Source organism: Phocoena sinus, chromosome 2 (assembly GCF_008692025.1).
Source record: "Phocoena sinus isolate mPhoSin1 chromosome 2, mPhoSin1.pri, whole genome shotgun sequence".
Lineage (NCBI taxonomy): Eukaryota > Metazoa > Chordata > Mammalia > Artiodactyla > Phocoenidae > Phocoena > Phocoena sinus.
In genome coordinates, this window is record NC_045764.1 from 26,220,948 (window position 1) to 26,236,769 (window position 15,822).

A 15,822-nucleotide genomic window follows, 5' to 3' on the forward strand; every position below is an offset into this window, starting at 1 on the left:
GAGCCCATGCTTCACAACAAGAGAAGCCACCACAGTGAGGAGCCTGCGCAGCACAACAGAGTGTGGTCCCCGTGCGCCGCAACTAGAGAAAGCCCGTGGGCAGCAACAAAGACCCAACACAGCCAAAAATAAATAAATAAATTTATTTAAAAAAATAAATAAAATGAATCAAGTGTGTTGGATATGCTCTAGTTTAGTTAATTATTTTTATATTTGTAAATATAAGAATAACACAAGGACTTTTGGTCTTTCCCATGAAACCTTGGTCTTTTCAACTCTAATTTTTCTTTATAGTCTGAAGTTCAGTAACTTTCCAGTCTCTTACCAGGATTTTATTTGTGTTTTTATTTGTGTTCAGAGACCCAGTGCTCACTGTCTATGTGAATAACTATGCTCAGTTTCTTTGCCTCTACTTTCTAGTCCCCACACTCTATTCATTAAATGCTCACTTCAGATTCCAATTAGGTTTCTGTTTTTTTTTTTTTTTTTTTTTTTTTTACAAATCTTGCTTGCCACTAGAAAACACATGAGTGTAAAAACACCAAGTGCAAAATGAAACAAAACAAAAGGTAAAACTGGAATTTGGACTCATGTTATAGGATGCCAGATATCAACTTGTAATCCCTAAACCATATAATTGATTTTAAACCACATGGATTAGAAATAATTTAACTGTTAAAATGTAAGCAAGAAATATGATTTTAAGCCTATGCTCATGCCTCTATCAACAAAAGATATAATTATTTACCAAGTGCATGGGAATAAATAAAATAATAAATGAGATACTTTTCAGGATAATTAGTGGACAAGTTCAATGACACATACATTATATTCCCAAATTATATTAAAAAATTTAAAATGTAAAGTATACGTTTTGCCTGTTTTAGGTATATGGATACCTTCAGGACATATATCCTCAGGTCTCCCCTAATATGAGTTAAAGCCTCATGGGTTCTAGTCAATCTAAGTGTAAGATATCTCCCACGATATAGCAAAGTTGCTAATGCTGGTCTCACTGTTTCTACTCTTGCTTTCCCACAGGCTGTTCTCACACATCACTCAGGATCTTTCTGGAATATAAGCCAAGTAATTTTCTTTCCTATGTTAAAACCCTGCAATGACTCCCTGGTCTTTTTTTGTTTTGTTTTGATTTGTTTTGTTTTCTTTTTTTCTTAGTGCGAATGCTTTTTTTAAAACATCTTTATTGGAGTGTAGTTGCTTTACAATGGTGTGTTAGTTTCTGCTTTATAAGAAAGTGAATCAGCTGCATATATCCCCATATTTCCTCCCTCTTGCGTCTCCCTCCCAGCCTCCCTATCGCACCCCTCTAGGTGGTCACAAAGCACCGAGCTGATTTCTCTGTGCTATGCGGCTGCTTCCCACTAACTATCTATTTTACGTTTGGTAGTGTATATTAGTCCATGCCACTCTCTCACTTTGTCCCAGCTTACCCCTCCCCTCCTTGTGTCCTCAAGTCCATTCTCCACGTCTGCATCTTTCTTCCTGTCCTGCCCATAGGTTCTTCAGAACCATTTTTTTTTTTTTTTTTAGATTCCATATATATGTGTTAGCATACGGTATTTGTTTTTCTCTTTCTGACTTACTTCACTCTGTATGACAGTCTCTAGGTCCATCCACCTCACTACAAATAACTCAGCTTCATTTCTTTTTATGGCTGAGTAATATTCCATTGAATATATATGCCACATCTTCTTTATCCATTCATCTGTCAATGCACACTTAGCTTGTTTCCATGTCCTGGCTATTGTAAATAGAGCTGCAATGAACATTGTGGTACGTGACACTTTCTGAATTATGGTTTTCTCAGGGTATGTGCCCAGTAGTGGGATTGCTGGGTCGTATGGTAATTCTATTTTTAGTTTTTTGAGGAACCTCCATACTGATCTCCATAGTGGCTGTATCAATTTACATTCCCACCAACAGTGCAAGAGGCTTCCCTTTTCTCCACACCCGCTCCAGCATTTATTGTTTGTAGATTTTTTGATGATGGCCATTCTGACTGGTGTGAGGTGATACATCATTGTAGTTTTGATTTGCATTTCTCTAATGATTAGTGGTGTTGAGCATCCTTTCGTGTGTTTGTTGGCAATCTGTATATCTTCTTTGGAGAAATGCTTATTTAGGTCTCCTGCCCATTTTTGGATTGGGTTGTCTGTTTTTTGATATTGAGCTGCATGAGCTGCTTGTAAATTTTGGAGATTAATCCTTTGTCAGTTGCTTCATTTGCAAATATTTTCTCCCATTCTGAGGGTTGTCTTTTCATCGTGTTTATGGTTTCCTTAGCTGTGCAAAAGCTTTGAAGTTTCATTAGGTCCCATTTGTTTATTTTTCTTTTTATTTCCAATTCTCTAGGAGGTGGGTCAAAAAGGATCTTGCTGTGATTTAGATCATAGAGTGTTCTGCCTATGTTTTTCTCTAAGAGTTTTTATAGTGTCTGGCCTTACATTTAGTTCTTTAACCCATTTTGAGTTTATTTTTGTGTATGGTGTTAGGGAGTGTTCTAATTTCATTCTTTTACATATAGCTGTCCAGTTTTCCCAGTACCACTTATTGTAGAGGCTGTCTTCTCCATTGTATATTCTTGCCTCCTTTATCCAAAATAAGGTGACCATATGTGCTTGGGTATCTCTGGGCTTTCTATCCTGTTCCATTGATCTATATTTCTGTTTTTGTGCCAGTACCATACTGTCTTGATTACTGTAGCTTTGTAGTATAGTGTGAAGCCAGGGAGACTGATTCCTCCACCTCCATTTTTCTTTCTCAAGATTGCTTTGGCTATTCGGGGTCTTTTGTGTTTCCATACAAATTGTGAAATTTTTTGTTCTAGTTCTGTGAAAAATGTCATTGGTAGTTTGATAGGGATTTCATTGAATCTGTAGATAGCTTTGGGCAGTATAGGCATTTTCACAATGTTGATTCTTCCAATGCAAGAACATGGTCTATCTCTCCATCTGTTTGTATCATCTTTAATTTCTTTCATCAGTGTCTTACAGTTTTCTGCACACAGGTCTTTTGTCTCCATAGGTAGTTTTATTCCTAGGTATTTTATTCTTTTTATTGCGGTGGTAAATGGGAGTGTTTCCTTAATTTCTATTTCAGATATTTCATCATTAGTGTATAGGAATGCAAGAGATTTCTGTGCATTAACTTTATATCCTGCTACTTTACCACATTCATTGATTAGCTCTAGTAGTTTTCTGGTGGCATCTTTAGGATTCTCTATGTATAGTATCATGTCATCTGCAAACAGTGACAGCTTTACTTCCTTTCTGATTTAGATTCCTTTTATTTCTTTTTCTTCTCTGATTGCTTTAGCTAAAACTTCCAAAACTATGGTGAATAAGAGTGGTGAGAGTGGACAACCTTGTCTTCTTCCTGATCTTAGAGGAAATGGTTTCAATTTTTCACCATTGAGAATGATGTTGGCTGTGGGTTTGTCATATAGGGCCTTTATATATATTATGTTGAGGTAAGTTCCCTCTATGCTTACTTTCTGCAGGGTTTTTATCATAAATGAGTATAGAATTTTGTCAAAAGCTTTTTCTGCATCTATTGAGATGATCATATGGTTTTTCTCCTTCAATTTGTTAATATGGTTTATCAGATTGATTGATTTGTGTATATTGAAGAATCCTTGCATTTCTGATATAACCCCACTTGATCATGGTGTATGATCCTTTTAATGTGCTGTTGGATTCTGTTTGCTAGTATTTTGTTGAGGATTTTTGCGTCTGTGTTCATCAGTGATATTGCCTGTAGTCTTCTTTCTTTGTGACATCTTTGTCTGGTTTTGATATCAGGGTTATGGTGGTCTCATAGAATGATTTTGGGAGTGTTCCTCCCTCTGCTATATTTTGAAAGAGTTTGAGAAGGATAGATGTTAGCTCTTCTCTAAATGTTTGATAGAATTCGCCTGTGAAGCCATCTGGCCCCAGGCTTTTTTTGTTGGAAGATTTTTAATCACAGTCTCAATTCCAGTGCTTGCTTTTGGTCTGTTTATATTTTCTATTTCTTCCTGGTTCAGTCTTGGAAGGTTGTGCTTTTCTAAGAATGTGTCCATTTCTTCCAGGTTGTCTATTTTATTGGCATATAGTTGCTTGCAGTAATCTCTCATGATTCTTTGTATTTCTGCAGTGTCAATTGTTACTTCTCCTTTTTCATTTCTAATTCTATTGATTTGAGTCTTCTCCCTTTTTTGCTCCCTGGTCTTTTTAACCTGGCTAAAAGCCAACATTCTCTCCATTGTCTCTATGAATCTCCGCATTACCCCCCACTCCTGTCCTGTCTGACACGATGCTTCCTCTTTAGGGCATTTTCACCACCTTTTCCTTCCGCCTAGAATGCTCTTCCCCTTGATTCCTCTGTGGCTAATTCTCTCACCATCTTCAGATCTGTGCTCAAAAATCCCTTCCTTGATGAAGTGTAGGAGAGGAAAATGTTTTCCTCTACCTTCTTATGTTCTGTTCATGAGCCGCTGCAAATTAAACTAACAAAAGCCAGAATAACAAAAGGAAAGGTATACGGATTTTTCTGCTCTTTAACATTTTTATGTGCACAGGGCCTTTGCAGAAAATAAGTGAAAATCCAAGTATGCAGTTAGACTGGGACCTATATACCATTTTAACAAAGACTAATAAATTGTGGAAAAGTGACCAGAAAGGAGGATTTGGGCTCTAGAGGCAGTAAATTGTGGGAGGGTAACTATATGGGGAAAGTAATGGTGATGAGGTTTATTTAATAAGTTTTATTTATGTAGATTCACCCTGGTGCTGCCTCCATCTCAGAGCTAATGAATCATATCTCAGCCTTTTGGCTAGACCAAGTGTAAGGATCCAATAAACATGTGTGTGTATGTATGTGTGTCTCAATCACCCACCACAGTACTTCTAACACTAATAACAGTGTAATTTCCCACAAATTACAGTACTTCTTTTTCCTTTTCCTATGGTGCCTATTAATTTTACCCATTGGAATCATTTATTTCAGGGCTAACCAACCTGATGTGGGTTAAGCCCTCTAGAAAATAGACTTAGTCCAAGATAAAAAAGGAGCATTAATTCTTTTCCACTACAGGATAAATCCAACATGGTTGACCAAGCTGAAATAAAAAGAACAGACAATGGACTGGTTCAGAAAAGAATTGATTTTTGATGTTTATTCTATGTGTAATCTGATCACTCATCCATATCCCAGTAATATCAATATTATGACAGCTTTCAGACATGTCCTCAGAGTAGGAAGAATTATTGGGAAAGGAGGAAGTATGTGTAAATGATCAATTTGGTTTGCTTCTGAGATAAGGAAAAATATGGAATAATATATTTTAATTCTCTAAAAGACTGAAATGACTTCTTGCTTCATCTTTCTTTCCTGTGCATCTCAAACCTAAATTCCATGAAAGCTCCTGCTAGTGATTTTATCTGAATTCCAACTAACCTCTAGTGATGGTGAAAAATCCAATGAATTGGTTGGCATGTGGTGATATGTTCAGCCTGAGTTTTAAATATCATAATGTTTTCCGCTATATTTCATATCTTCAGCTCTAACTTTAAAAAGTGATGATGCTGTAAAAATTCCAATTTTCCCCTAAACAGAGAAACTTTTTTCTTACTTTTTCTTGGTAGTTAGAAGAATACAAAAGATAATACATTGTTTGATCTGTTTAGGTTACTCTACTATAAAAAAAGTACATTTTCTTATAAGTTGTAGAATATTTAGAGATAATGAATGTTCACTATTTTAGTAAATGTATCAAATAAATATTGATTCCTCAACTCCTCTCATTTATTTCTTTTATGACTTTCCCCGTCTTGACTTCCCAGCATCATGCATAGCATAAAATGTGTTCGCTTCAAAAATAAATTCCACAGTGTAAATACTGAAATCAACAGGCTTATATTTTTCCTTGAACTTAAAGACATTATACAATTCACCAGCTTTCTTGTAGTAATGGTAACAACAACAAAAAAGCATCAAGCTCTTTTCCATTGTTTTTAAAATTCAAGTCACAGAGACATTACTCAAACATTGGAACAACAAAGACAATGTGTTGGATGAAATCTGGACATCTTGACAGCAGGATGGTCCCTGATCAGCTTCTTCTTTGCCCATTTTATTCCCCTGTAGGCCCTGCTCCACATCCCAGCAAAAATGTTCCCCAGCCACTCCATGCAACCCAAACCCTGACAATCACTGTCTCAGATGGAGACTAATTTTCTCCTGTACAGGGTCCATAATAAACCTCAAATATATTGGTTTTCTAAACTCATGTTTTCACCTCTGGACCATGGAAGGGAAAACTTATCATGAGCCTGAGCTATACCCACCCTGTGTTGTGTAAACTTGGATGCCCTAGATCAGAGAAGGATTTCTCAAATCAAAGGGAGTCAAAGAGGCAAAGGATGACAGGCAAAATACATTTGATGAAATTTTAGAAGCAAAATAATTTTGAGAAATACTCCATTCTAACTATCTTTTTTTTGTGTGTGGTACACGGGCCTCTCACTAGTGTGGCCTCTCCCATTGCGGAGCACAGGCTCCACATATGCAGGCTCAGCGGCCATGGCTCACGGGCCCAGCCGCGCCGCGGCATGCGGGATCTTCCCGGACCGGGGCACGAACCCGTGTCCCTGCATTGGCAGGCAGATTCTCAACCACTGCGCCACCTGGGAAGCCCTAACCATCTTAATTAATAGATGAGAAAACTGAGGTGCTTTGAGAGTTCTTTGACTTTGTAAATAGTGACCCCAGCAAGAAGAATACTGTTCTTTCTATTGATCATTCTAAAACCCTGCAAATATGTCTGAAAATAGTAAAGATGGAGCATTTTAAAAGGAAAGAAAGTTAATTGTATTAATTATCCATTTGGCTTGTACTTACATTCCTCTACTCGATGCTTTTATATTCACCCTGACCTAAGCTTATATAGGTTAATCTATATATTTATATGTATATATGTGTGTATGTAAAGGTATGTATTATGTATATATATATATAGTGATAGATAGATTAATCTATATGGTGATTCACCTCTTTAATGCCATCATAGATAAAGCAATTATTAAAATTTGCACCCATAACTTAAAATTAATTGCCCTTGCTAGGAAATAGATTATTTTCCTTGTCTAAATTACTTTCCAGCAATATGCACATACCTACAGAAACATCTCTTAAAGGAAGAAGGAGCTCAATCAAGTTCCTGATCACCAACTCCGATTCCCTCCTGCCTTGCCATTTGTGCAAAGATAGATTTGTATTATCTGCATGGGCCCACTAGTAGGTCTGGAAGTTCCATGCACAGAATTTCCAATTTCCCATATGACTGCTACCTTTCAGCGCTAACCCTTTGACTATGTGGCCTGGCAGAGGCTCATAGCACATCATGCAGTTGGCCTTTGGTCTCTGCCAAACCAGCCCTTTGTCACTGAATCCACCGGATTGCAGAAGAAGACACGATCATTATCCCAAACTCTGAAGAAGTAAGCCAAGAGTATTTCAAATAAATGAACATTTTCCCAGAGCAATCCCTGATCCTTTCAAGCCCAGACCCCCAATGAAGAGACAAATAACATCCCAAGACATGTGTCAGCATCTTATCTGTGTGCACACAGAGACACAGAAACTTCTAGCTCCGAAAGGATCTTCCAGATGTCAAATGAACACGCCGACAGCCCAATGGCATCATCCGATTTTGTTTTCACGAACTTAACACAGTTTTCATACCCAATAATATAAACACGTGTGAGTACAAACACATGAGCACATATGTAAGTACATTTACATATGCGTACATGTATATTTTATATATGCATATGGCAAAATGTATAAATATGATATCTATCCAAAACTGCTTGTTCTCTTTGGGGGACCCAGCAACAGACAGCAAAGTTGTGATGCCTTCCTGACTCTGTATTTCCCAACATTCCACAGGGCATCTGCCCATCTGACAGTGAGTCAGCATTCTTGCCTCAGTGGTCAGGTAGGGCAGGGTCACCTGCAAAATTAGAGAACTAAAGGAAAGAAGTCATAATCAGAATGACTGCAACTCAAGTCCTCCTTAAGAGCATGTGAGGTTTCTCACCTCTCCATTTGTTTCCTGTTTAATACGTGGTTTGGACATTTTGAGGAAGAAATCTAATTTCAAAGTTGTCTAAATATGTTTAATGACAAATAACATGGTGTTTGAAAGAACATTACTCTGAGTGACATATATCTTCTGCACTACTTACTCGTAAGCCCAGATCTTTTTTCCGTAACAATTTTCTTTCAGCAGGAAATATTTTGCTATTTCTGAATAGCTAGCAAAGTTATATACTGTGGAAGCTATGTACTACAGAAACTACATACTCTAGAAACTATATCATAAGTTTTGGCCCTGTGAATTTATGCAAAATTAATGACTGACATAAAATAGATAAGCAACAGGGATTTATTGTATAGCACAGGGAACTATCTTCAATATCTTGTAATAACCTATAATGGAAAATAATCTGAAAAATATATATATATAATAAACCACTACATGTAAGTAAATTGTTTCCATGGGTTTTGTGAGCATTTATAACCAAATTATTGACTTTGAGGAAGGGGTTGGGGGATCCCCAATTTGTAGCCAACTGAAAATTGTGGGTACCTTGGGGATCCACTACTTGAGACTGGCATCTGAAGTAGAGGCAACTTTTTGGGACTGAGCCCTAACCTGTGGGGTCTGCACTGATTCTGGGTAGTTGGTATCAGAATTGAATTAAATTGCAGGACACCCCATTGGTGTCTGCAGAGAATCGGAGAACTGCTTGACGTGGAAATCCCACACAGTTGGTGACAGAAGTGTTGTGAGTAGAGAACATTTTCCTTTAGCAGGAAAATGAATTTTCCAACCTTCAGTAAATACAAAGCTGCCCAGTGACGCTGATTAGAGTCCCTAAGAGGGGAGTTACTGTAGGATGTTACTGGGCAGCCTCAGCATGGCTCAAGGGTCCCTGGGACTGGACCCTCTCTACACCCCTGTCTCAGCATCCTCCGCTCCCCACTTCCTCTGCACCATCTCTACTCCATCCTCGACTCTCTGCTCTTCTTCAACCCTTCTGAATCAGCCCAGTCTCAGAGCCTCTGCCTGGCAGGGGCCTCTGCCTCGAATCCTCTCCCCCTGGACGTGTTCAGTGCTCACACCCTTGCTTCTTTCAGGGTTGGCAGAAACTTGACCTCCGTAGAGAACACTACCTCCCTCTAGAAAACAGAAAATGGCTCCTCTGCCTTCAATTGCTGTCATCTCTCCCCACTTCGTTTACCTCCATTGCACTTGTTGAAACCTGACCGTACATTTTATATCCAATGTTTATATCTTTATTCCTCCTTCACCCCCTCTACCTCTCACGCTCATGAAGCCTTTGAGTTCAGACATTCTGTGTTTCCAACGATCTTTATACACATTGTCTGCAGCGTCCTGGGCTCTCAAAAATATTTGTTGAATGAATGAACTGCAGGCAAGTAGAAATCTTAAAACACATCCATGGTGTGGTGTGTATTTTCCCAAAGCATTTAAAAAAATGCTCAAGATCAGAAAACTAGGCAAACGATGCTTTTGGCATTTGCTTTTCTCATGGTGAGATGCTTAATTGAAATCTGTGATAAGTACAGCAAATCGAACCTTTTGAGAACTTCAGCTGGTTTGTTCTGGGTGTGTGTTGTTCTCAGTGCTGTTACATTAAATTCAGCCATGAATCTGAAAGAACATTAAATCATATTCTACAACAGAGGGTTCTGTTGTTGATGTTGTTAAATCCATGAAGATGATTTTTAAATTGGATCGATCTACTATGGATATCAAAAACCATTTTTTAGGGCTTCCCTGGTGGCGCGGTGGTTGAGAGTCCGCCTGCCGATTCAGGGGACGCGGGTTCGTGCCCCGGTCTGGGAAGATCCCACATGCCATGGAGCAGCTGGGCCCGTGAACCATGGCTGCTAAGCCTGTGCGTCCGGAGCCTGTGCTCCGCAACGGGAGAGGCCACAGCAGTGAGAGGCCCGCGTACCACACACACACAAAAAAAAAAACAGAAAAAAGAACAAAACCATTTTTTAATATTTGCCCTGCTCTTCAAGACTGATTTTCCCTAGAATTTCTAAGTCTCTCTACATGCGGTGTCATTTTTAGCCCTTCCCTTTATTTGGCTTAACCATCAGAGATTATTCTTCCAATGAAAAAAATCACTTGATAAGGATTTCTGTGAAATATTCCTCAGCACCCTCTAAATAGTCACAGCTGGCTCTGACTCTCAATTCCCAGTCTTTTGTTTTCCTACATTTTTTATGGAACTGTAAAAATCTAGCCCATCTAGAGATGTTAGTGCTTACATTAAAAGAATATAAAATGTCTTTATGGAATGCCAGGAAATCCTAAAATTAAAATTATATTATTCTATTAATTCATTCACTCCACAAATATTTATCGTGTCTCTGACATGAGTCACGCGCTATGACAAGTGCCGATGTTTAAAGATGGATGAGATCCAATCACTATCATAAAGCAAGCGATTCTCTGGATGTGGGTGGCACTCTGTCCTAGTTTTCCTTTCCTGTAATGATGCAGGCAGAACAGGTTCAGAGACACAGCCGACATTAAGTCCGCCTCAATTCCTCTTTTTGAGAACTCCTCAACCAAGAGCTTACTTCTCTAATGTTGCCTCACTGTAACTTTGGAATTTTTCTTTTTTTTCCCCTGCACATTATTGCCCTACACTTTTTCAAAGGCCCCCAGAACCCTTTTTTCAGCCATGTGTTAAGGGCACAAAGCAATCCAATAACTCTTTCACTTAGGGTCAGGGTCAAAGATGATTGTGTTGAACCCCCGTGGGTATGATCATTAAGACGGACCTCCTACAGTACTGTGCTGAGCCCCAAGTGGTCCATTTTTAGGGATGGAAAATTGGGGCTTCTGGAAAACTGTCAAATAAAATAATTTCATATGAGAAGAGCCCCATCCTAAACACAGTTTATCCCTAAGCTCCATAGTGGTAATCTTTCTTTATGAACCAAAGAATTATTTTCTCATTGAAAACCTGAGATAAATGAAGGGTATTGTGTTCCTAACAGTTATTCTTAAAGATATTAAGCCCCCCCTATATCTTATATGCATTGGTGTTTTCTCCTCTCTTCAAAAGCATCATATAAAGTCTCTCTTCAGTTTCCAAAAGGGAGAAAGATTACAACACTGAAGTGCAATAATAATAAACAAAAGCATAAGAATACATAAGTGGTTTCCCTGCTAAGGCCAAATCCACATGGGATAAATAAGAGATTAAGGCTTTCAAAAAGAATATCCATGTCTTCTTATTTTCAAAAAAGGGAGCTGCATGGATAAAGAAGATGTGGCACATATATACAATGGAATATTACTCTGTCATAAAAAGGAACGAAATTGGGTCATTGTAGAGACGTGGATGGATCTAGAGACTGTCATACAGAGTGCAGTAAGTCAGAAAGAGAAAAACAAATACTGTATGCTAACACATATATATGGAATCTAAAAAAAATGGTTCTGAAGAACGTAGGGGCCGGACAGGAATAAAGACTCAGACGTACAGAATGGACTTGAAGACATGGGGAAGGGGAAGGGTAAGCTGGGATGAAGTGAGAGAGTAGCATTGACATATATACACTACCAAATGTAAAATGGATAGCTAGTGGGAAGCAGCTTCATAGCACAGGGAGATCAGCTCGGTGCTTTGTGACCACCTAGAGGGGTGCGATAGGGAGGCTGGGAGGGAGACGCAAGAGGAAGGAGATATGGGGATATATGTATATATGCAGCTGATTCACTTTCTTATAAAGCAGAAAATAACACACCATTGTAAAGCAATTATGCTCCAATAAAGACGTTAAAAAAAAAAAGCATGCTGCATGGGAAGCTTACTCTATAGGTGAGTGTATAACTAGACTCTTATTATAAGTAGGGTAATCAGGAAGGGGTGGAGGAGAGGGTGGGGACACTAGAAAGCCCCAGTGTGCTTCATCTCTACCACGTCCTCTAGGTGAGACTGAAAATGCATTCCTCTACCTCAGCTATGTCCCAGGAAGTTGTGACACCATGATGTAAGTACCCTTCACATTTCAGTGTGAATTAAAGGGCTGATTCAAATTTTAACAAAAGGAAGATTCAGTATAAGGACACAGGTTATTGGAGGGAAGGATATCGCTTGTAATAAAGGATCTAAGAATATAACAATAAAGAACATTCAAGAAAAAATACTCAGAAACATTGCTTCAGACTCATCTAGCAAGTTTGGACAACAACTCAACACATATATTAAATGGTGCATGGCGCAATTCTAATGCCTTACTCACACAGAAGCTGAGATGACCCACATTTATATTCTCGTACTGCATTATCAAAGTGATAGAAACATTCTCCTTGTGCTGTCAAAGTATTAGCGCTTAAGTTCAAAATGGGCTAATGCCCACCAGTCCTTTGAAGTATATCAGCCAAATGATGATTACTACCTTAACACAGATGATATACATTTTAGCACACATTATTCAGCTAAAATGATTTTTAATCCTCATGCATTCCGATGATGATCTGATACAAGTTTAATGGTCCATTAGCGTAGATAGGTCAGATTTATTCCTACACATATCAAAGCAAGCCCTGGTTGAACCAGTCTGTCCTTTATCTTTTGGGGACTTTTAAAGTTTTCCATTACTTATGTTATTATTTCTGTGTTTTTGTGGTTATCAGAGAAAAGCAGTTTCCATTGGAATTTATTATTTGTGTTTGTTGTTGGCTTTAAAAATATTTTACTTATTCACATAAGGTACAGACAGATAAATATTTGGCTGTTGAACTGTAATTATTCACCAAGTCTTCTAATAAAGTTTGACTGCTCATATTAAAATGTCATTTCACTTTACCGTTGTTTAAGTGGCTATAAAACAAACAATGCTTTATACTCAGACATTTTCTTTCATGAATCAGTCCAAAGTTATCTCAATTCCCCCTTGACTGTTCTTACATCCTTCCCTCCCCAAAACAAATATTTTAAAAAGCTTTCTGAAATCTTTATTACAATCACGATCCAAATAACTAAAAACGAAATTATCCCCTAAGCACTGCCTGACATTGAACAAGTCTAACCCACACCAACTATTTCCTTGTGACCTGTCCTGTGCTGGACATGGGAATTACAACGATGGTAACATGGCCTGGCACTAGGGGAGACTGCAGCTCATCTGTCAAGTATTTGTTTTGTTGCTGTTGTTGTTGTTTGGGTGATTTCTGTGGGTGCATATGACAACAGCTTTTCAATAATGTGTAGTAGGGACTACGTGAAGGCAACATGCCGAGGGTAGAGATAGGTATGAGGAACGCGCATTGCATTTCAGACTTTATTCTTCTTCCCTTACACCAGCCGACGTGGCTTAGGGGATATTTTATTTTACCAGGAAAATTAGAAGCAGCTGCAAACTTGCTCATGGTATGCATATCCTCAGCATCAACTTGTCATATCTGAAAAAACAATGAGAGACATAATCAAACTGATGTTCATTTCTCATAATTAACCCATCACATTAAAAAAATAGGTAAGACATATTTTTGGCCTGGATTAGCCATGTATTTACTACAGTGTTTTCCATTTCTTTTTGGACTCATAATACTCTTAGTACCTTTATCTCTAAAATACTTGTTGATTTTTGTTTTTTTATTCTGGACATGAAGTGCAGAAATAACACATGTATTCATCTCTGTACTTCTGCCAAACTTCCATGTCCCTGTTCAATGCTGTTCATTATTTTCTACCTTATCACGATGTTAATTTTACAGGCATATTTTTATCATGTTTCTTGAGAAAAGGTCAATGTTGGATCAGCTGGGACCCTTCTATCACAAAGAGCATAGCATATAGTCAATAAATGCTAAATATATAAATATATATATTAAGAACATTTTTCTTTAATAAAAACTATGTACTTGACTCTGAATGTGTTAACAAATAAAAAATTCAAATAGGAAGCTTAATAATGACATTCTTCAAAGTCTTGCTATTGAGTCCATAAACAAGGGATTCGTCAGAAGATGTAAATTATGACAGGTCCTGAGATACCAACTCAGAAATCCCCTGGAAATGCAGAGACTGCATTATCCACATGAATTACTTAAAGGCAAAATCCTACTCACTAGAGATGGACTTAATCATCCCTCTGATAATTGTGACGAGTGGTCACTACGCACATCCTGATAATGTTTAAAAAATTAATGCAAGTGACCTATAAGTCTTTAAATAGAGAGAATTAAATTTCTAAAGGAAAACCATATAAAACATAAGAGTTTTGAAATAGTTAACAGCATATATTCGCTTCTCTTTAAAAAAATCAAACTCGAAATGAAGATAAGGAACTTCTAAATGTTTTAGTTCAGATATTTTAGGGGAGAAAAATTTCATAAATTAAGTGAAAATTCACGTAATAATTTTGATGCCTTTACCTCATAAAAACGTTTGGGAGAACCAAAGTCGCTTAAGCTATTTCTTCTTTTGCTACAGGTACATGAAAGAGCCTTGCATCTGATTTTTATGTAAACCTCTAGAATGTCCTCAAGACACAGTTAGCAATATGCTTTGAAGTAAGAAGCAGTGGTGGTGGTGGTAATGGGGTGGGTGTAGGATTAAGGGAAGTTGGGAAGGAGGAGAGGGTGGGGAGTATTTGATACTTATGAGGGCATATTTTCTGACAGTCATTGTCATAGGTGCCACAGGTGTACTAGCTAATTTAATCCTCCCTACAATTGTGGGGTATAAGTATTTTTATTCTCCTCAATTTACAGATGAGGACACAAGGCTGGGAGGGGTATGACAATTTTATCAGGTCTGATGCCTCGTTCATTACGACTCAGCCTGAGCTCCAGTCTCCTCAAGGCTTTTGATTTCCTTTCTCTCTTTCTCAGCTGGTCGTCATACTGAAAAGATAAGGCAAAATAATTTACATTGAGGTAAAGGACTGTGGGGAATACAGTCTTCCTTGGGGTAACTCTTAACCCCAAGGATTAATTTTTAATGATGCATTTGTGTCAAGGCATTGGGGAGGTATCCTGTTCAGAGGAACTTTCCAAGAATCTGTAACTTCACCATCCACTAGCAGCTGCCCAATTTTAACTATTCATTGGTTGTCAGGCTTTGTATTGTAGGCAGAAAATACTAAAAAAAAAATTAAAATTAAATAATAAGACCAAATCAAGAACAGATTTTCTGGCTTAATTATCATCTCGGATCTCTTAACTGCTCTTACAAACTTTCTCCACATATTTTTCTTCGTAAGTGAGCTCTTTAATATTTGGTGACAATGATGTCACTGCTAAGTGAAAGATTTACATCAGGTAAATATAAATACATGCACTGCCTTACTTTTATTGCCCAGATCCATAAAATTTCCTTGTGATAAGTCAAAATGTTGAATTTCATTAAATTTAATTTTTAGCCCTCTCCTTCCCCAGTTCCATCATTTTTTATTCATATTTTTTACTAAATAAGATAATATCGAAGAGGAAACGAAATTTGTTATTTCTTTTTGTGATAAAGCCATTTAATTCCAGGTGATTAAACAAAATATGAGCTGTTAAAATATTTCATACTTAATGGAACTTGGGGTGGGTATTTACATGTATTTATGATATTTACATAAGGAAATAGAAAAATAAGAGATTGTAATTTAATGGTTACTAGAATTCAACAGTTTTCTTTTATTGGACAAATCTTTTGGTAAAAATATAAATATAAACAAACAAACAAATATATATATGGCCTAGCCTAACTA